This window comes from Cryptomeria japonica, chromosome 7 (assembly GCF_030272615.1).
Source record: "Cryptomeria japonica chromosome 7, Sugi_1.0, whole genome shotgun sequence".
Lineage (NCBI taxonomy): Eukaryota > Viridiplantae > Streptophyta > Pinopsida > Cupressales > Cupressaceae > Cryptomeria > Cryptomeria japonica.
Window position 1 is genome coordinate 724,038,633 of NC_081411.1, and position 23,584 is coordinate 724,062,216.

Here is a 23,584-nt window from a genome sequence, read left to right on the forward strand (position 1 = left end):
GTCCTGATGGGGTTCGATTTTCCTTTGGAGGGTATTATGATGGATTTTGATGAGATTTTAATGGGAAATTGAGTCCCGATGAAGGGTGAATCTCCACTTGAGGGTAATTTACATGGATTCGATCAAGTTCGAATGTCTAGATGGGGATCGATTTTCCACTTGGGGAAAATTTGTGAAGGAAAGTGAGTTAATGATGAAAATTAAATGTCTAGATGGGTATCGATTTTCCCATCTCATGATTTAATGAATCTTCAAAGGCAAAATGGGGGCGATTTTAATGGCAAGTGAATCTTAATGTGCATTGATTTTCCACCATTGCATTTAGTGGACAAAGTGTGAATGAGTTAAAGTTAAATTGGAGTGTCCCTAGTGCGATTTTCCACTTGGGGAAATAAAGTATTTTTTTATCACACATGCATGATGCAGTGACATTTCAAGGTGAAAATGTGAATAAAAGACACAATCCAATGACTAATTTATTATTATGGTGTGACTGATTTGATGTTTGGGTGGCTGGAAAAGCTAGTGTGGAGTGCGCCATTGCTAAGTGAAGGGTGTGATTTTGTTTGAGGCATCTATTGCCTCTCCATTGGAGGTCACTAGGGCTGAGAAAGGAGGTGCCATGGCTGACTGAAGATCTGAAACACATTTCCAGCCACCTTTCCCTTGCATGATATTGTTTCAAACTCTCATTCGCAGACCAAGACATAGCTTCCAGCCATTGATTTGACCAAACACGTGGTGAATTTCAGCTGGTTGGGTGAAATCGCTTCAGGTATAAGTGTGGCGCCATTAATATGAGGGTTTCCAGCCATTGATTTGACCAAACACGTGGTGAATTTCAGCTGATTGGGTGAAATCGCTTCAGGTATAAGTGTGGCGCCATTAATATGAGGGTTTCCAGCCATTGAAATTCAGGTTGCAGAGGCGTTTTCAGACTTTATACTAAAAAAATCTGACCTGTGACAACATTTTGGATATCAAATTCCCCCATTTTTTGAGTTTAAGGAGGTGTATTCAGACTTAAGTAATCAAAATCAGACTCATTCTAAGTTTGAAATCCAGGTTCTTGGAAGGTTAAATGCTTTATTTTGATTGAAATTCCCACATTTTCAGAATTCGTATCACATATTGTTTAATTTCTGATTTTGATGAGCCATAAGGATGAAAATCTTTAGAAAATCAGAGCTTAGGGTAAATCTGAAAATTAATTATTAGAGTTATTTTATAAGGTTATTGACTTCTAGCTTTGTACAGCTGCTATGTCTAAAGTGGGGATAGCTGTGAGGAAGACTCAATTACAGAATGTACAAGAAGGTTAATATCCGGAGTCGCAGATATCTTCTAGATGGAAGAAAATTGGAGATAGAAACATAGAGTACTTGGATAGAAAGAGGATGAAGAGATTGTACAGAACAAAGAATCATCTACCATCTCTCTTAGCAGTCAATATCATAAAGAGGGGAATTTACCACGTAGCTGGTTTTTCACCATCTATTCAATGCAACGTGCTCATGGTTGAGTGTGCAAGGCACTATAATCCACAAACCCGAACGATTAAAACACCTAAGGAGTTGGTGCTTGCATACCTAGACGAAGAGTCAATTGGGGAGCCATTTGGGATCCCTAGATATCAAGACATCCAAGAGAGAAAAAAGGAGGCTGCCCAAGGTAAATTTGAAAAGATTGGAGTCATGTTTGATAGTTATCAATAACGAGTGGGTCCTTGAGAGGTGTCACCAACCTAAGTTACCCAAGAGACTCCTATAATCAGGCTTTAAGGAGTACAAGGATTTGATATTTCTACTCAACCGAGTCATGGGAGCAACTCAAGGGGTGCTATTTGAGACATGGATGTATTACTTTATTGAAGAGATAGCAGAAGGAATGGTAATGATCAACTGGGCGAAGATTATAAGCGACAACCTAGACATCTAATTGAGGAGTTTGGAAAGGACGAAGACTTTCTACATGACCTCCTACCTAGTCTACATGCTAACAAGGCAAATAGTTTACAAATGATTGATATGCAAGGGCAAAGTTGGAAACAGGCCTGGACAATACAAGGTGTATGAGTGTTGTCCACAACTACACCTACATGAGATAGATCAATATAGAAGGGTGAACAATGCTTTCACATTGACCGCACAAGGTTGCTGCAAGGCGGAATACATAAATGATTGTCCAAGGAAGCAATGTCACTCATTGAGAAGTACGGATCATGGTATATTCAGTTTGCTACCTTCACATACCTAAGGATTCAAGGATTTACTTTCGTACCATACAAGCTTCCTAGGTATTTGACATATAAGATGGTGCTATTTGAGGTAGTGAGGCAGCTCTTAGAGTTTGATTGCATTTAGAAGGCAAAGCATAGGCAGGGGATTGCTTTTTCTATCATACTTGGGAAGATGATGGAGGTATGCCCCATTGCTACAGTAGCAGAGACAATAAATGAAGAATTGGAGTTCTTTCATTTTGGAATTTATAGAGCCAAGGATCAATTTGATCTGTTGAAGAGGATTTTAACAACCAAGGGAGGGAATTTTAACACACAGGATTGACATCGAGGATTATTGGGCTAACCTTATGGATGAGCTTGGAGTTAGAAGAAATATGTGGTCTTGAATGTCAGTGGACTTCATGAGGAAGTGTAATTTCTTCTCCATTCTAAATCAGGTGAAACATGACGGGGATCACATTCATCCGCAAGACACAAAAGAAAAGGACAAGCCTATTCCATTGCCTAATTGGTTGCAGCCTGAGTTGGTAGATTTGATTATTTTGATGAGACATGTGAGTGATTGTTCCAGAGCATGGGTGGACAAATAGATTAATGAGAGGTGAGGAAACAAAAGGTCACCCTAACCTATGAGAAGATGAGAAATGAGGAGTCCTCTATCAATGATGATGAAAGGACAATAAGCAATGTTAGAATGCATAATCATGAGGAGAGTTAGGCTCCTAAAAGAAGAAAAGGCATGCTTGGAGGATCACCAATGAAAGGCATGAAGATTGTTAGTCAGGAATCAAGACATAAGAAGCATAAGTCTAACACTCCTCAATCTACCATGAGATCCTCATCCGTGAAGGAGAATGATATGACAAAAAAGAGCAGTGAGTTTGAGCAAGGTTCCGACACGGAAATTCTATCGAAGAATGATCAGGATGTACATGCATCAGCACAATCGACACCACATGAAGATGATGAAGAGAAGCCAAGATCTCGCACAATTCAGCTTGAGGTCCATTTGGGCAATGACATGGTGGATTTGACTAAGGAGAAAATAGATGATGAGGTTATTTCAGCCTTGAGAGGACTTGATGAAGATCATCAACTCGAAGATGGGATGAAATTCTCTACATTTCCTAATTGGTTGTTGAGTAGCATGCAGAAGAAGAAAGTGATAGAGGTGCAGCCCGCTAAAGATATTGATGACTACCTAGCCAGGATTGGTAAGGATAAAGAGAAGAAGAAGGCAAAGAAGTTTTGTAAGATTATTAGAGATGATACAGGAGCACACATTGCACAAGTGGTTGTCCAAACAGGTGATAAGAATATAGATGTGATCACTCCTATGGATTGTCAAGTTATCACAATTGGCCTTCGACCTACTATGAAGCAGCAAGAGTTTCAAGAGTTGAATGATATTGCCAAGACAATTGAGCCGCGAATGGACATGGTTGTAGAAAAGAAAGAGATGATAGAGATTGAAAATAGGAGACTGAAGGAGTATATTGAAGGGTTGAATTCCCTAAGGCATGAGGATCCTACGTTTGGCTCAGCTTTTGCTATTGCTCATGGGTCCCCCTTTTATCATGAGGCAATGAGGAATACATATCGAGGGGTTGGTAAATGGATAGAAGATGCTTTAAGGCAAGTGGATGATTTCCTAGCTTTGCTTGTCCAAGTATATGATAAGACTACGATGCTCATATTCATGATGCAATACTTGGTGGGAGTGTGGGAGGATTTACAACCGGTGCAAGAAAAGACTATTCCTCGCGTCAGGGTGTTGAAGCAGATTCCTACTTCTACATTGTTCCAGGAGAGAGTTGTTGAGGAAGGTAATGTGTATGATTTTCATGGATGGTATTGTTCTTTGGGCATGAGGAAGTCAGTGTTTGATAATGCAAAGCAGGAGTGCATGGAGATGGAGGGATCAATTCAAAATATACAATCTAAGATCCTTGCATCTATTGACGAGTTATTTGGACAAGATGTCCTCACTTCCAACAGTTTGAATTTGGAAGAGTTGAAGGAGAAGATTAAGTTTATTTACTTCAAATAGTAGGAATCCATAAGGAAGAATCAACTGAATGTCTTGGTTTCTCTCATGATTCACATCAACAACTTGCAGAAGCTTATGCCGGATTGGGGAGGCATTTTCGATGCTTGCTCAGATGCCTTGGATGTGATCGACCTGCAGCAGGAAAGTTTACCAAATTATATGATGGAGGAACTCAACTCAGTCTTGGCTAGGTTCGTTGAGTATGCAGCTAGAGAGAGGGATGTGTTGACGTGTCTGAAACCGCATTACTATGACTCCATCCGGCCAACGCATAATAGAATACTCAGAATCCTATCCTCTCTTGAAATAAGGAAATCCCTAGTGCTGTTTTTAATTGATCAATGGGGATTACCTCAATGTTTCGGTTGTCAGGTCTTGACTGCAGGATAGCTTAGCGGTTTGATGTGTTTTGCTGGAAACACAAAGGGGACTTAAGGTTAGACGGACGACTTCGAGCGAGTTCCCTAAAGTTTAATAGTCCTATATCATTTGAATTCACTTGGATTGATATTATCTCAGCTTGACTGTATGGTTTCTTCTTGATAAAAAAAGGGGGAAAAGGAAAGGGGAAAAGAGATAGAGAATATCTAATTAATTTATCTAAGATAACATATTTAGGAAAACAGATAGAAACCTTAAAAAAACCAGATTTAACATTATCAGCTAATAAAGCACAATGTTGTAAAATCTAGTGCAATCTTCAAAGGGAGCTGAATTTTCATGCTACTAAACATAAATGCAGAATTTGACATCCATTCACTTGATGTTTAACAACCGAACTAAGCACACAAATGGGTTCAGACTAACCATGCAGGGGGAGTGACAATCAACCAATCCTTAATGGTATGAACACCAAGGTTTCTATCAAATATTATCCTAAAAATACTATCTGAAAACAAAAGGCATAACAAGAATATTAAATGGTGAAGGAGACCATGCACTCACAAAGAAATCAAACAACTTTAATTTCCATTAATTCTGCATGAATTTCGCCAGAGTTTCAGCAACAATCTTAGACTTTTTACCAAAATAAGGGAAAACCAACCCCTTTAAATAGAGTCTCAAAAATCAGATGAATGGCCAAGATTAAAACAAAACAAGTGGCCCAGATTCATCAATACAACATAGTACCCATGCCCATAAATAGGAGGCAAAATATCAACAACCACCAAAGGAGGAATAATAACTACCTAAAAAGGCAATTAATAACTACCACAAAGCAGCTCAAAAAGTGGACATGCATGGAGCTCAAAAAGTGCACATGCACGGAGCTCAAAATTTACAACTGACTTGGCAGTTAGAAATGAACTTTATGGCCAAAAAGTGCTTTTTTAGATTTTAAAAGAATTCTGCACTTTATGAAGACACTTTTTCCTTTTCTACTGTAGACCCCTTTTCTAGAAATTCATCCTCGGTGTGCAAATATTCTTTCCAGAGGTCCCAACCTGCCGCACGTTCTGCCCGAACATATTCCTGAAATTTGATGCACAACTGGAACAACACCATGAACTGAGGCATAAGAGGATGGCGTATTTTATATTGCATGCCCTCCAAATGACAATCTACATGCTTTAACCCATCCTTCTAGTCGGATCGATGAGCTTCAAAACACAAAATGTCTGAATGCAATCCACTGGCAAAATCCAGGTCCTCCGTGGAGTAGGCGACCTTTTCCATTCTCAATCTATCCTCCCAGTCCGACTGCACTATGTCATCGGACAAATTATTTTTCCAGCCAAAAACCATTCATTGGAGGATCCTCCCACCAAGGTCCCTCACGTCTTTCAAGATTTCCTCGCATTCAGCTTGCTCTTTATTAATTGTATCTTTTGTTTCACTCTTCATGGTGGCGGTCCAGTACCATTCTTTAAAAATGCCAATGTCATAAGGATCTAGGATGGCGGACAATGTAGGTATCTGCGTGTGGGTCCATAAAAGAGCCCTCACGAGGGGAAGAGTTGTAGCAACGACCTCATGAACCCTGAGACATTCCCTCTTCACCTCGAACAATTTGACCAAAATGGTCTCTCGGTGGTGGGCCATTTCCTTTACATCTTCAATGATCAGCTCTCCCTTTTCCTTAATGTCTTGAATCCATTCCCTGACAGCCTTGGCGGTATCCCGTACTCCTTCAAACTCTGTTGTAGTCCTTTGCGCCAATGCTGATGGGGGAACATGGGATTCGAGGGCATGATGCAACGGTCTCAGCAAGTGATCAAAGTACCCCTCGGCCTGCTCAGCACGAACTCGGTACATGTTTGTCTCAGCAGCTATCTCGTCGAGTTGCCTGAGCATATTTTGCACAGAGTCCTTGAACTCCTCCCTTTCTTGTTCTTTGGTGGCTCGCCCTATCGGGATGGTTTTAATGCTATGATTGGCCAACGCAATTTGATCTGCTAGCTTATCAACAGGCGGGGTAGCAATATGGATGGTGCAGTTCCTCTGCTCATCCTTGGTGATTCGGGAGTAGGTCTTAGGCTTTTTCTTCCCTTTGGACTTTGTTTCCCCTGTGTGAGAGAAAATATCCTCCAAGTCGATAGGTGCCTTGGTGGCTGCCTTCCGCTATGCATGAGCAACTAAGCAGTCTTGAGGTATGGTCTGCTTGGATGTTATGGCCAAACTTCCACTCTGCTCCTTAGAGGTTTTAGCTGGTTCATTGCATATCTGCAATTGATTTGTCATAGGAGGAGAAGAGGCAGTATCCAGCCCTTTGCTTATGGCTGAGTTCTCCCCTACCTCACTGAACAACTGTCGGGTATCCCCACGTGATGGTTACTCCTTAGTTCTGTCGGGCTCGTTGGTCTCATCTGCCTTTCATTCTCCTTCGACAGTGGTGTCATCTTTGCCGGTACTATGCAGTTGTAATTCATGCCGACTCCCTTGGGTGAGTTCATGAACATCAGCCCCTCGATTGGACGAAATTTCTCCTTCCTCAACTTGGTTTTCAGGTTCACTAGAATAAATGATCCTCACCTCTGTATTTAGCTCGTTTTGTGCCAGAGGATTATCAGCTTCGAATGAATCAACATCGCTTTGGGAGGGGGAAGTAGGTATATAATCAAGTTCAACTACATCATCATCGGAGCTGGGGTCCTTGGATGATGAAGTGACTTCTGGTCTTCTAATAGGGATCTTCTCCCTTCTAGTCCTTTTTGATGTCCGAGTACCTCTATTAGCTCTGGCTTTCTTCTTTTTTTTCGGGTTTCTCAACCTCTTCCTGTGGTGCACTTGAGGTTCCCTCATCTTTCGAGGACTGAGAATCAAGACTACCCATCATATGGTATGTGAATTGAACTCCCTCATGGGTTAGTCGCTCAATCTGTTGGTGTAACCAATGATCGGTGTACCTTCGCGGGGCTGCCATAACTGCCTCAAAATCAGTAATTGGATCCCGAGACCAATCAATGCTCGGCAAGAGGTGCCTTACTGCCTCAAACTCTCGAACCTGCAAGCAATTTCCAAAATCTGTCATTTGATCCGGGGCCCGACGGTATTCATAAAGTCGCATTTGCTGCACACTTAACCTTGAATATTCACGCCGTCGGACCTCATAGTCATCAGAACAATTCCTCCAATAGTCTTCAATTGATTCCTTTGCTCTGTAGCGCCTACCATAGGCTCTTTTTGCCAAATTGTTAGGATCAAAACATTTCCTTGGGAAATGTTCCTGTAGGCCATAAGAGGCTAATTCAGCAAGTGACTCATCGACATGTGCTGAATTTTTCAAATGCACATTGAGGTTACCCAAAATTATAGGGAAGGTGAATCCAGACTGCTTCTTGTCTCTGAGTAAGCTGCCCGTTGGATGTGCTTGGCTTGCAACTTCCGGAAGAATTACTTTGTCTGTTGGATAGCGTGGAAGTCGGAACGGAGCTCCCTTAAAGCTGGCTATCCGGATATAGGAGAAGCTAGGGAATTGAATAAACTAGGCATCGCACCTTTGTACCAAAATGGTAGCCTGCTCTAAGAGCCTTATGTGCAATCCCCCCTGCATCAGCCTAACTAGGCGCATTGTGAAGGCGTCATTGACTCGTTGGTACTGACCAATTGCATAAGCAGGGTTGTTCTTTTCCCTTTGAGCTATGTCATAATGTAGTTGAGGATAGCAGTCGTACACCCTTACCTGATTGGGCCCGTTCCCGATTTCATCCTTGTTAATCAACCCTGTCAGTGGTTGGTGTTGGGCGAACATATAAACTAGGTAAGAGGTCATGGTGAAGTGCTTCTTCTCTTCAAGTTTGACCAACTGGGTATGGATATTATCATTGATGATCTGGGGCCCAGTCGAACTTGGATTTCCCAGCAAAGAATTGCTCCGTAAAGTAGAACATCCACTCTTCAAAAAGGTTAGACTGAGGGAGTCCCATACCTCGGTTGAGCAAGGTGACCATATCTCCATGCTCATTATGAAAGTCACTTCTGGGGGTCTTTTTTCCGATTCTAATACTCAGAGGCCTTCTCTCCTTATACCATTCCTTGTTTATCAATGTCCTGCATTTAGCAGGGTTCATGTCATATGCAAGTTGTGCTTCATTTATGGTTGTCGCAATGGGGTTATCCGGGAACGGGATGTTGAATGCTTCGCCAATGGCCTCAGGTGTGAAGTCAGCTAGGACCATATTCTCCAAAACCACTAATCTAGTCTCTAGCTGATAATGTTGCGTAGCCTCAACTACTAGCTCATAATTCTGCACTGATGGTGGAAATCCTGCTGCCTGGGCGATACCACTTTCCATCATCCGCCTAGGCCTGCCATAGGCATTAGGGGAATATACCCGGTCTCGGAAGTCCTGAATGTTTATGTGGCCCAAGTCAGTATCGCCTATGTTTTCTCATATGCCCTGGACCTTTGACTCTCTCAGTCCTCCTCTCTTGTACTGGTATTTCATCTTCTCGCCTTTTCGGGGAATGTTTGATTTAGAAGCCCGAGATGTTCTGGTTGCACCAGGCGTCTTTGAGGATTCTACCACAGATTTAGGCATCTATCCTGCACAACCAGACGTGGATTACGAGACGAGATGAAGGAAACAAACAAGTTAGTCAAAAGAGGATAACGTTAGCACATAAGGATCAATGGAAGACTGAAATTTGAAGAAAGTACAATGCTTCAACAAAAGAGCCTGATTAATTTGGATATGAAATGTTATTAAGCTCTCTGTTTAAAATTTGTTGCTTGGAGGGGGTTCCAACAATGCCACTTTTGACTAATTACGACGGCACGGGTAGATGCTCAATTTTGCGACTCAGGGCTCGGATGTTTTAATGACTACCAATTTTCGTACTTGGAAAAGAGTTTTGCCTAAGTTCAGTTTTTTTAAAAATATTTAAAATTTCTCTAAGTTTGAATTTTATTTCAACAGTCAATTTTCATAGCCGGTTTTGTTATTGCATGCTACGCTTGATACTTTAAAAAATCATGACCAATTTTGCATAAATTAATGATTTGAAGGAGAGAATCGAATCTTACCTGGCGGACTGCCCAACGCGGGATGATCTTCGGCCAAAAATGACCTTTTGCAAAGTGTGATTCTTGGAATTTCGGAGACTTGGGCAATTTTGCAAAGTTCAACGTTTTTTTACTTTTCCCTTTTGCACGGTATCGGACTGTGAAACTTTTGCAAGCTGCCGAGGTAAAATGCCATGTTTCTATTTTCTCCTAACTTGCGTTTTGGCTGGGAGGGCTTTGGAAACCTTGAGTTAAAACCCTATCATGCGAATTCGGACTAGGAGGGCTTTTTTTCCAATTTCGAAGAGTTATAACGCCTTCCTCAACTTGCGACTTTCACGTGTCTGCCGATTTTTGGGGTAGAAGGCATAAAATGCAAATGTTAAAACACCCTTCCACCTGTATTGTGAGATTCTCCTTGCTAGGTGATCTTCGGGCTGGAGGCATAAAATGCAAACTCATGAAGCTTAACACCCCTCAACTATTTCGCGATTCTTCTTTTATGCCCGATTTGTGGGAAAAAGACCATTCTTTGCAAATGTTAAAGCTTATCGTTTTACATGATTCTGACGATTCTCGTGTTGCAATGATTTTTGCAAACTTTAAAAAAAACGCCTTCACTAATATGTTTCACGATTTTCGGCTTGGAAGGGGAGTATGAAAAGTTTTAAAGTTTAATGTTTCTCATTTTCGCATTTTCGGGGGTTTAGCGACTTTTGCAAGCTTTTGACTTTTTTTTTTTTAAACACTTTACCCCTTTTCGCTGAAATTCCGGGGTTTTTGCGATTTTTGCAAGTTTTTAACTTTTGACATTTTACCTTATATCGCCGAAGTTCGGCAAATACGGGGCTTTTGCAAAGTTTAACTTTTCGAAGTTTACCTTGTATTTGCCAATTTCGGCGAAAATGGAGCTTTTTCAAACTTCAACCTTTTCGCGTTTTACCTTTATTTGCCAATTTCGGCGAAAATAGACATTTCACAAGGTTTTTACATTTTGACATTTAGCTTAGTTTAGGCGATTTTGGCGAATAAGGATATTTTGCAAGCTTTAAACTTTAAGCGTTAAACTCACCTTGCAGAATCCAAGCTCACGCTATGACCAGATCTCCCTTGGACTGATTTTGGGCACTCAAAAATGACGCGAGACTCTTCGCACAAAACTCAGCAGGACGAAGGCTGAAAACCAAAAGAGGGGGACCCTGTCCGCGACAGGGAGTGCGTGCAATGCACAACAAGATGCAGGTCAGAATCTTGTAGAAGACTCCCTACTTGATGACTAGGCATCATACCATTGGACCTCCTCTTTGATTCCACTTTTTGATGTAAACCCTAATTAGGGCAATGTTGGCATGATCTTGGCCCTTGATTCTAAAAGAATCTTAGTCATCCATTTCAGTTGGAGACTCTATATAAACCGCTTTGCCTCTCATTTGTAAGAGAGATTTTTGAGAATTGTCGCCTATATGCTGCTAGATTGAATTTAATTGCTGAAGTTTGGTGATTTTATTGAGATTTTGAAGCATTGTGTGGTTCTCATACCTCCAAATTTAGATTAGAATTTGTTTGAAGTATTTTGATTTTAGTTGAATGAAAGAATTGTTGAGTGCATTCATATGAAATCAATGTTATCCATTCCACTAGCTTCTTGTTGATTGTAAGCTTGTCTTGTGTGGTCAATTGGAATCAAATTTGAACTTAACTTCAATTTTTTCTTGCTCATTGATATGCATCTAATTGATGGTGTTAGTGTTGTTAGTATGAATTTGAACATCGGTTAATTACCTTAGATGATTGCATTAAGGTTGTGTTGAGTTGTTCTTTGATGACAAAGCCTAGACTAGTTGAACTTCATCGAATCATTTGCTATCTCTTGCATTCTAGGTTTAAGATAGGATTACAATAGAATTTCTAAACCCTTCCTTTTTTGCATTTTATTTGAAAATCTTTGTTAGAAGTAGATCGAGAGCTCATATTGCAAAATCCTGTCATTTGAAATCATCGGCAAGCCAACTCCCATTCATGATAAGTTTGAATCTTCAGAACAATTACGTAAGTCCCTTTGTGCATAGAGCAAAATCACATTCGCCATTGAGTTACCCACATGTCAAGAACTGATGTTAGAAAGCTTGGAATTGTCTTAGTTGATTAGATATTTAGCATCTGAGATGGTTTTGTTCAAGAGAGGGTAAAATACTTCAGTATTTTTGTCTGTGTTAGAGGTGCCTAAAAAGACACATCAACAAAATTGGCCCTAGAAGGAGGGCCTTCACTAGATCATTCAAGGTCATGATTCGGAATGGTGTTGCCTGAAGAAGAATTAATCCTAGGTGAACAACAAGATATCATCTCATAGTTGAACACTCTTGCTTGGATAAACAAAAGTAGTGCAGTTGAATTTAGACAAGTGAGGATTATTCTAAATAAAGAAGAAGAGTTAGGAGATCGAGCTCCGATTGTTGTTGTTCCTAGAGCAATCAGTCGAGGAAATCCATCTCCTCCACGACAATAGAAGGGAAATTGATCAAGTTGAGGATTCTTCAAAGTTAGAAGTTGAGCATGAACCACGATGGTGGCTACTAGCTAGAGGCGAACCTCCAGTGCATCAACCAAATTTAGGAGTCAACGATGACCAATAGGACATCATTTTTGGATTGAACAATCTTGCTTGGACAAAAAAGACGAGCGCGCCTCAATACGTAGGAGTTAGCTTTGTGTTGGAAGAGGAAGAAGAAAAGGCGAAGTTAATTGAACAGGAATTGAAAGAGATTTACTTGCTCAAAGGCTTCAAGAACTTCCCATACACCCTCGATAAGCTACAAAAGCAAGCCATGCTGGATTGCATCAATTCATTTTCAGCGGAAAAGGCTCCAAAGAATTCTAAGGTCCGCCCTAGGAGGAAGGAGGCATCATGAGCTGAGATTCACTCCCAAGACTAGGCGTGGGAAGCAGGAGGCTTCATCAAGTGAAGGGACATCAAACAGAGAAGGGTTATTTGATGGGGAAGAATCAATAGGAGGGGAGGACGTCTTTGGTTTATTCTAGACTTTGCCATCCCAAGCTCAAGCTCAAGGAGCTACTCAAATAGTAAATTAACAAGGTCCTGTTGTGACATATTCACACATCACCCCATTGCAAATGGGGACCCCCACTTTTTTCTTTCTAGGGTTAGTTTTCTTGGCTTAGTCTTTTAGGTTCTTGGCTATTAATCTTTGCATTGAAGGGTCGCCAGAGGGCTCATTAGGATAGGATGGTCTGCTTAGGCTCAAATGGGTCAGTAGGTGGTCCAGGTCAGGGTATTTGTTGAAAGTTTCCTCTTAGTTAGGCTTGGGTCTTGCTTCTAGGGTTGAGTCTTGATTGAGTATGAGGAAGTCTTTGTATCATGCTAGGAATCTTGCCTTTTGAGGCCTATGTCATTGAGTTAAGGAAGTGAATGGAGGTATGTGAGCAGGTGTTCTCAAGGATTCTTCCCTTTGAGGGGTTGAGATTGGTCTAGTTGATGAATGATGAAGTTCTTTTACTTCTAGGCATTGATTGATGTGAAACTGACCTATTTATCCTTGGAAAAGGCCTACCGACCAAGCCTAGACTTGAAAACTTGATAGATGAATAAGAATTTGAGCACAAATGCAAAATTCGCTCCTGACCCTTCCAAAGGGACAAGAGCGAAATCTTCCTTAGCTCCCTTTTGACTCCTATTTTGGACAAAACCTTTGCTTTAAGGCATGGATTGGGAGGAAATTAGCTTGAAATCACCCTTTGGATGCCTTTGAACAAACTTAGACTTAGAAATTTGGAGAAAAGGTCATGAATTTGAGCATTATTGCAAAATTCGCTCTTGACCCTTCCAAAGGGTCCAGAGCGAATTTCCTTAGACTCTTCTCTTGCTCCCAGTTTAGACCTCAAAGCTTTCTCCTACGCCTTGACTGAGTGAGGAATGACCTATCTATGCCTTGTGAGCAAGTTGGAACGAGATGGGATGTGGAAATTGAGCCTAAAACATGAATTTCGCTCCTGACCCTTTCAAAGGGTCCAAAGCGAAATCCTTCAAGGGACCTCTTATCTCACTTAAACAGTTGAATGAATTCTTTTTCAAGTAGATTTGAGGGCGAACAGACTTGATTGAGATGGATCAGGACCCAAAATCCAAGTCTAAGAGCAAGGTTGATGGGAAAATTTGGAGAATTTGAGCTAAGAAGCAAATTTCGCTCTTGACCCTTCCAAAGGGTCCAGAGTGAAATTCTTCTTTAGGTTCTGTCCTTCCAAAGGTACCTAGGCGAAATTTAAAAGATGCACTTTTGATCCAATGTTTTGAGCTAGGCACCTCCTTTAGCTGATTTGTTAGCATGTCCTAAGGCCAGGACAATGTGAATGGGGGTGAAGTTTGGATGTTTGAATGATATATAAGACTAATTCCTCAAATTCACTCCTGACCCTTCCAAAGGGTCCAGAGCGAATTTCCTTGGTCTCCCTTCTTGGTCCTAATTGGCATCATAAACCTTGTCCCTATGGCGTTATTGAGAGAGAATTGATGTGTGCAACAAAGTGAAGTGATGAAAAGTGAGGGATTTGAGCATAATTGCAAATTTCGCTCCTAACCCTTACAAAAGGGTCCAAAGCGAAATCCTTAAAGTGACCTAAATTGTCACCAAAGCATTGAGTGAACATCACTTTGAGAGTAAATTGGCTTGAGTATGATAAGGTAAGGGTGGAAAAGGCAAGTCCAAGGCAAATTGAATGTGAATTGAGCCTAAAAATGCCAATTTCGCTCCTGACCCTTCCAAAGGGTCCAGAGCGAAATTCCTAGAGGGACTCCCTATTTCTCCTAATGCACCCAAAAGATCTTGTTTCAAGCTAAATTGAGGGCGAATTGACTTGATGGTGATAAAAGGAGGTTTGAAAAATTGAGTTAAAGGCAAAGTGATGATGAATGGAAGATGAATGGCGTCAAAGGAAGAATTTCGCTCTTGACCCTTCCAAAGGGTCCAGAGCGAAATTTCCTAAAACTCTATTTTGCTACTTGTTCGGGGTTGAAATCTTGGTTCCTAAGGCATGGTTGAGAAAAGATTGATGTATAATTGCCTTGAGAAGTGATTTGAGCCAAAGAGATGATGAATTTGAGGCTAAACGACAAATTTCGCTCCTGACCCTTCCAAAGGGTCCAGAGCGAAATCCTTAGAAGGGCCTAATTTGTCACCAAAAGCATTGAGTGGACGTCATTTTGAGGGAAAATGGACTTGATTGAGATGGAGGGAGGACCTAAAAGCTAAGACTAAGAGAAAGGTTGAATGAAGTATGAGAATTTGAGTGCAAGTAGCTATTTCGTTCCTGACCCTTCCAAAGGGTCCAGAGCGAATTTCTTCAAGAAGCCTTGTACCTTGCTCAAACCTTTGAACCAACCCATTCCTAGGCATTTTTGAAGGCAAGTGACTTGATCTTGATAAGGTAAGGGTGAGAGATGAAGTTCTATGAAAGAAGATTGAGTAAAATGCAAATTTCGCTCCTGACCCTTCCAAAGGGTCCAGAGCGAATTTTTCTTGAGGCCTGTACCTTGCCCAAGGTCCAAAGCAAAATCCTTCTTTTAGGCCTTTTTGGGGGTCAAATAAGTGATGTCTTCATGAGAGATGGATTGAAAGGTGAAAATCAATGCAAATTGAAGTGAGAGGAAAGGATGAATTTGTGGTAAAAGATAAAAATCGCTCCTGATCCTTCCAGGGGGTCCGGAGCGAAAATCTCATTATAGGTCCTGTCCCTGGAGAGGGTCTAGAGCAAAAATCTCATTATAGGTCCTATCCCTGGAGAGGGTCCAAAGCGAAATTCTTAGGAGGTCTAATGTTTTGCCTAGGCCCTTGAGCGAAACCTATTCCTAAGCAATTTTGGAGGCGAATGATTTGATCTTGGTAAGGTAAGGTTGAAAATGAAGTCTATGTAGGGTAAATTAAGCAACTTTGTCAATATTCGCTCCTAACCCTTCCAAAGGGTCTAGAGCGAATTTCATTATAGGGCCTGTCCTTGGAGAGGGTCCAGAGCGAAATTGATTTAAATATCTTCTTGATGATTTAAGGTAAGAAATGCCATGTCAGAATATATATCGTGTATTCTTAATCATCTTTTGTTTTCTTTGTAGATCAAGAAGGCCGCACTAGAAGGAAGAACAAACAAAGACATGGAGGACATCATTAGGAAGCTTCATCATCATCAAGGATACCTTAAGTGCAGAGAAGAAGATTCAAAGTGCTAAAGATTTCAAGTGTTTAACAGTTGCAAGCAATAGAGTTAACCATCCTCAAGGATCTCATTCTATCACATGGAGAAATCGCAAGATGGCAGAGAAGAAAGATCTTATAAACACTTCAAGGCGAGGTGAGCTACCAGAGGAGGAGTGACTTGACTGTCAAGAGGCCTCATCAAACACAGGTGAGCCAAGGAGAGGTACATCATTCATCTAGTACATCAAGGACAAAGGAGGATCAACCAAGGCCAGTGCAAGGGTATGTTGAAAGAAGCAGATAGTTTCAGAAGAGTTAATCAAAGTTAGCTTGTCATCATCATCACATTGAATATCGAGAAATATAATGTTCCTTGACCAAGCACAAATGCAAGACAAGGTGGCATTCCAGTCACTGTTCCTCCAGTCAGATAGGTCCACATCAACGTGTCCAGATTTAATGTACCCGACTCACCAGTGATGGCACAAACTTCAAGGCACCTATCCCGGTTTCCTATTGGTCCACGCTCATGAAATGTAATTTTCTCATTCTCTAAGAGAGTTTGTTGTAACAAACCCTAATTAGGGTTTCCATCTTGTAATCCTAGCCATTGATTGTAAATCAATCAGAGCCATTGAATTGTAAAGAGCTCTCTATATAAAGCTCTGGCTCTTCATTTGTAAAGGTGAATAGTGGATGAATAGTTAGTAAATAGAGGTTAGAATAGCTAGTGATCAATAGAGAGTAAATAGCAATTAGAGTAGATTAGGAAGAGAAGGCAAGGAATTGTTACCTTGATTGTAAATGAACTCCATTTTCATTGAAGTTATGGTGAAGTGTGTTGTTTCTTTGCAATATGCATGGTTTCTTGTTGAATCTTCGGTTTAGATGGTAAACAATTAGATTGAATGAAAGAAGTTACTGAATCCACTCGTGTGGAATCTGCCTAGTCCAAACCACTAGCCTCTTACTGACTGTAAGTGTGCCCTACGTGGTCAACTGGCATAGAATGAGCTTAATCTTGATTCGTTACGCGTCTATTGTTCATGCATTAACTTGAATGGTGATTAGTGTTTGATGGTGTAACGATTTGAATATATTCAAAACATCCCTTAGAAGATCACATTGAGTTGGTGTCGGATTGTTCAACCTGATGGTGAGACCCAACCCAGTAGGACTCCACCTAGTTGTTCATTTATCTTCTCACATTCTAGGTCTTAGAGTAGACTTTCTGAGCCCTTCACCTTTTGCTATTTCTTTATTCTTCCTGATGATTAGATAGTACTCAAGTTCCAGCAGATTAAACGCTCAGGCATTCAAACGTAAGTCCCCTTGTGATTCCAACATAATCACATCACACCAATAGAGCTTATCCACACGTAGAGACCCTACATATAAGAACCTTGGAGTTATTTTGACTGATCCTTAGGCAAATCTTCAGCATTCGGATAACTTTGTTCGAGAGAGGATAAGATACCTTGGTATTTTATTCTGTGTTTGCATGTGCATAAAAAACACATCAACAAGTTCCAATTGGCCTACCTTTCAACCAGATAATCAAACGATGGATCAAGATAAAGCTCCTCCAAATGGTGCTTCATGGTTGGTAACCAATCCATCCCCACTTTTATTCGATGAATATCATGAGATGCCGGAGAACCTTGAGAACTTTTGTTCCAAGTATATTGTCAATGATCCAAACCGGACGACGAAAGATCATATCAAGATGTTTGAAGATCACTTGCGAAATAGGCCAATTGAATATGGAGATGTGGCTTGTAGAATTTTCCCCGATTCTGTACAGGAAGAAGCATATTATTTGTTCATTCATCTACCTACAGGCTCCATCAACACATGGGAAGGATTGAAAGATGCATTCACTGAAAAACAACTCAGAAATACTGAGAGGGAGGGGGGGTGAATGAGTATTTCATAAACTTTTAGAAGACCAAAAGGACCAAATTACAACACAAACTTACAGAAGAAAGACAAAATATTCAAAGAGACAACACACGGATTATCTCATGGAAAACCCTCTCGGGTAAAAAGCCACGACAAAGTTAACTTCCATCAATGAAGAATGGGCTCCAACCCAAGATTACAAGAAAAGCTTCAACTCAAAATATGAGCACCTACTCAGAACATCAGAGGCTCCAACCTCCCCTTTTGAGCACCAACTCAATACACCCAAATAGCTAGATTGAGAGCAAAATTACAAATGAGACCTCAGTCTTTTACTGCAGAAGATGAGTATAGAACTTCAAAACAGCATGCACAAGACCATCAAAATACAAGAAATATTAATACACTATGATCTGTATAAAACTGCAACATCCTTCTATCGAACCAATCTGCCATTTCCAGTCACTGAGCCAAATGAAGCCATGATATATCTGCGGCATGCTCTCAAACACTGCAAATACATATTCTTCAATAGATTCAATCTCCCAAATTTAGAGTAAAACTCCATCTTTTCAGAACATCACACTCACACTCATAAAACACTGCGATACCTCGCTTAGCTAAATACACTCACTATCAAAAAGATACAAACTAAGCTTTGCTACAAAGTAACTGAGAGTGAGTCATCATAGCCTGATAATCAAAACAAGCTGCAAGGTCTTTTGACAACTCAAAAAGATATATAAGTCCGACCTGAGCAGCTAACTTAACTCACAGTCACACACTCCTGAGTCATTACACAAAAATAATTACTTTGTGCAGCTGATAATGCTCCCAGATTACTCGATAGAGACAAATTTTTATGAACACTCCAGCATTTCAAAAACAAATGCATGTCGCATCAAATATGATTCTTCAAAAACATCTTCACAGAACTTTCAAACATATTCTCCAGCAGAGGTTTTTAATTATACACCTACCATACTACTTCACACATCTATCATGTATCAAAATCACACTTTTTCAAAATGCAGCTCACAAAAACCGTCTAATTCTTCCAGCTCGAAACCTCTGAATACCAACCACCAGCAAGAACATCGCCACATGTTACACCTTCATCGATTTTTCAAAAGGAATGTTTCTTTATTTAAAAAGCAGTCAAAAGCAGCCACACAAGGAGTTAATCGAAAGACCTTCATTTTCTACAGATACGTTACTCTTGTAAAAAAAAAGTCTACATTTTAAAACCAAACCTTGCACAGCATGACTAACACTATGCAATGAAATGGATGAATAGAGCTCTATCAAATAGGAAAAAAAAAGCTTTGCAAACCTGTGACAATAGAAACATCTCTTCTTACATCGTAACCACTTAGAAGAAGAGATTACATGCACTTGTCACCATGTGACCAACATGCAGCGATACACTAGTTCTGTCCAACAAATACCAATCATTAAAAAAATCTGTGAATCTCATAGAAAAACATAAGAACTTCAGAGTTGCCCTTTTTATTTTCCACTAGAACATACAAATATATGAAATGGACTTTAGCATGTGTATCACTGAAAACACATGGTGCACAAAAAACTTAAAAACCCGTTTGTAGACAACTGAGAGAACACCTGTCGAATCCATGCAGCCAAAATACATAAGAAAGCCGAACTGTACACCTGGCAGTTTAGAAACATTTTCGAACCGAAAAGGAGACAAAAGATCATACACAGCCAAACGCTGACATCAATGACAGAAACAACCAACATTCACTGGGAAGTTTGGCATTCCCATGACTCCTGAGTTGTATCGACAGTTTGTCGAATGTAAGAGACAAAAGCGCGGACCTATTACTTATTCAATAATCGGTTCCAAAGAGCTTACACAAGGTTGCAAACTCCTTACCTTGTTCTGGACACTAGACAAATATATTATTATACTTTGGATTCACTCACAACAATGTTTTTGCGGTCTCATCCTACTTCGGCAGATCTGAACATAGCATATGCAAAGGTCATGGAAGTTAGCAAAGGATTGGGTGAGAATATCATTGGACCCTTACTCCATATGGGGTTGCTTGCGATGGCAAATCAAATACAAGGCATTAGTCAAGGTTTGGCTCTGCACAGGCCAGTGATGAATCTAGTTCCGCAATCGATGTACCCGACTGTTCAACCATCAAATCGCTAGTGCTCCATTCAGGAGCTCCACTTTTTGATGCTCCTCAAACACACCTAGTGTACTTACAAAACGCAATGACATCCCAAGGACACAAGTGGAGAAAGAACAAACGAAGGAGTTGATCAAAGAAGTAAAGAAGCTATCTACAAAGGTTACTCACTTGAGAAATCAAAACAATCAACTTCATAGTATGCTTAGAAATTATCAAGGAGGTAGTCAAGGTAACCGATTCCAAAATAACAATCAAGGGTACCAAAACAACAATCAAGGTTATCAAGGTAATTGTTATCAATGAAGTCTACACCCTTGCTAAAGCTGTGAACTTCAGCTGCCTATTGAAACATGGGAACACTTCTAGGTTGTGGGTAACCTAAAACCGAAGTGTACCTCCAGAGCAAGCTGGTTCTTTCTAACTGGCATTCACCTAAACCTAACGATTTTGCTGAGAAAAGAGAAGAAGGAGAACATAAAAGTGAAACTACTATCTAACAGGTGATACACCAAAATGAATACCAGAAAACCTGGACAAACTGATTAACACACAAAATACCCAGTAATAAAAGGAAACCTTGCACAAATCAGAAAGTTCATAACCTCTGCATCAACACTTCATAAGAAGGCTGTAAAAATTATAATCTCAGCAGGAGAAAAGATGTTTTCTCACAAACTGAGGTTACTCTTACAACTGGCACAACCTATGACCTACAACTGATTAAAAAAACTCCTGCATAAACGTGCTAACAACAACACAATCACAAGGATAAAAGACATCACTTGAAACAACATTAGCATTAAGCACACAAAAACAAGAAATCTGAGAAGGCCAAATATGTATTACTGTCAAAAGGTGTTACAAAGCTTATCAAAACTCTTCTGAAAAACTGGTTACAAACTCCTTCCTTTCTGCAGAGAGAACTCAAAAAATTACAGTCTGTCAGAAGCAAAAGGTAAGAACCTCTGAAAAATGAAGTTCTGCAGTATATATGCTTTCCAAAAAGCAGATAATGAATACAATAGTCCACCTCCTCTTGGGCGAGCAGAAACAAAAAACCCACTTTTGAAGACCTATAACAGGTCTGAAAGGGAACATACTTAAGCAAAAGTCAAGCCAACCCATGCTGCAACCATAAAAGCTCTTAAAAGCACCATAAATGGCCCCAAATATCATCTGACAGGCCTACAAGCCTTCATAAATGCAAAAATATCCCCTTTGACTCTATCAAATAAAAATGAAATATATATCTCATAAAGTGATTTTTCAAAATTTATTATTCAATTAAATATTTGTTTTATTTCATGTTTATTTTTAAAGGCAAAAATTGTAATAAATGTAAATAATAATAAAACAATTTAATAAAGTGACTTACATCACTTTAACAAAACATTTTATTATTTCATTTATTATTATTTTGATTTTTAAATATAAAGATGAAATAAAAATAAATTATTTAATTAAATGATAAATTTTTGAAAAATGCTTTAATTGATATATATTAAATTCATTTTAAATGACCTAGGCTCAAAAGCTTTCATAAATAAATAATATTTATTAAGTGGGTTAATAGCATCACTTGATAAATATTAATATTTGTTAAATTATTAAGTGATACTATTAACTCACTTAATAAAAATTACAAGAGGAAAGCTTCTCATTTTAACGATCTCTCTTAGGCATTTCACGGGGAAAATGAGAGAAGAGAAATAAGAAAATAAAACAAAGGCACAAAGTCTTTTCACATCGACATATATTAGGGAAAATGACAACCCTAAAACTCATTTCATCCTTATTGATTTTTCCATCTTCTCAAAATTGCTCCCACTTGCTGCTGTGAGGGTTTGCCTTAGGTTCGAGCTGCTGCTGGAAATGACGATTTGCAGACTCGAAGGGTTTCATGGAAAGCAACTATGACACAAAACTGCAGATTTCTGCCATTACTTGCCGATTCTAGGCGGATTGGGGGCTGCTGTGGACTGATTTTCTGCACAAATTCGAAAGTTCTGGGAGGAATGCTGACGATACTAGGCAAATTTTGACACTTTTCCATATGCTGGGTGCTACTATGAAAGCTTTCTCCACATGAGGGTTCGAATTCTGGAAATGATTTAGATTTCCAAGTGCATATTTCTCTTATAGAAAATAACTCGGCTTTTGATAGATTTACCCTGGAAAAAATAAATAAATAAAAAGTATCACTGCCCTCTTTACATTCTGAGTGCTTTCTTGGCGGCCATTATTGGGCTTTTTTGAAAGAATTGATTTGCTCCATTTTATATCAAATCTGTCCTTCACCTTGCTTGGACTGCTTTTGTTGCTCGCTGTATAATTTCTGCTTCTCAAAATTATGAGGATTTTGCTTGTAATTTCACTTTGTCAACAAAAGGCTGGAATTGTATTTTGGGTATAAAATGTAGAAAGCTGCTCCTTCGCTGATAATTGTATTTCCATTTGCCCTTGCATCTACATAGTCTTTATGGCTACTGAATTTTGACAGACCCCCTAGGTTATAGAACAGTCACTACATTATTTATTGACTCCACATCCACATGACCCTAGGGCTGTCTTGCATTATCTTTGTCTTCAAACCTTCCTCACAACAAGTAAATGTCAAAGTTCTGAAACCTATGTTTGTCCTGCATTTATATTGAATATCTTTGTGAATAGATATCCGTTCATGGCCTACTGTAGAGCTTTGGGTAGAGTTGCTCATCATCCCTTGTCCTCTAGCATAGGTGCAATGTCTCTGTCAAGGATGCTCATCATACCTTGACCATTAAAATCCCTATCATAGTGATGGCTGCTGCTCTATGTGATGGACTGCAATCTCTTTGTTCTTATGTATTGAGTCCAAGTTTATAACATATAATGATAGTGTATTGGAAAATGACTCAGAAATTGTACCTTAGCTGCTCTTCTTATTGCCAAATAATCTTGATGACTGCTGTGACTGTGTTGGAAGTTTAAAATCATTCATATGACTGCATGTCTGATACAAAGATTGTTCTGTAATTTGGAGTTGTGATGAAAGCATTTGACTATGCACCCTTCTTCTGCAAAGAACTGATTCTTATCATGTCACCTGCTGTAATCATCTTTAATGTTATTAAAATAAACCTACTGTGGTTATATTAAATAGTCTTCATGTCACTGTAGCTGCATATGACTATTACAAATCTGCAAATTTTCTTTTGTATGCTTCCTAATACTTCAGATTTGCCCATAACATGTATAAGTTTGGTGAATACTCTTTGCTCTTCTCATATATGGAATTATGATTTCATGTTGCAACAAAGGTATTAATGTCATCATTATTTTGGAGATGCATATGACCGCTTGCTGTCATCAAGGGTTGCATAACCGCTATTAGTCTTTTGAAACCACAATATTGAATGCCCTGTTAGGCCCTTTATGGACAGCCCCAAAGCACTGTATATCTCATCATCATGCATAAATAACTTGTCCACGTCCTTTAGAAAGGGCAGGCTTCATTCATGCTTATCGGCTGATCGTGCAATCGCATACTTGCGTTTTGTTGCTCTTTCTCTTTCATCAGCTTTGATATAACTT

General features: G+C 39.7%; 1 protein-coding gene across 5 annotated transcripts in view; it reads left to right on the forward strand.

Moving 5' to 3' along the window:
- The window catches only part of LOC131049268 (uncharacterized), a 43,826-nt gene that overhangs the window by 19,675 nt on the left and 567 nt on the right, over positions 1-23,584 (forward strand). The window lies entirely within an intron of this gene.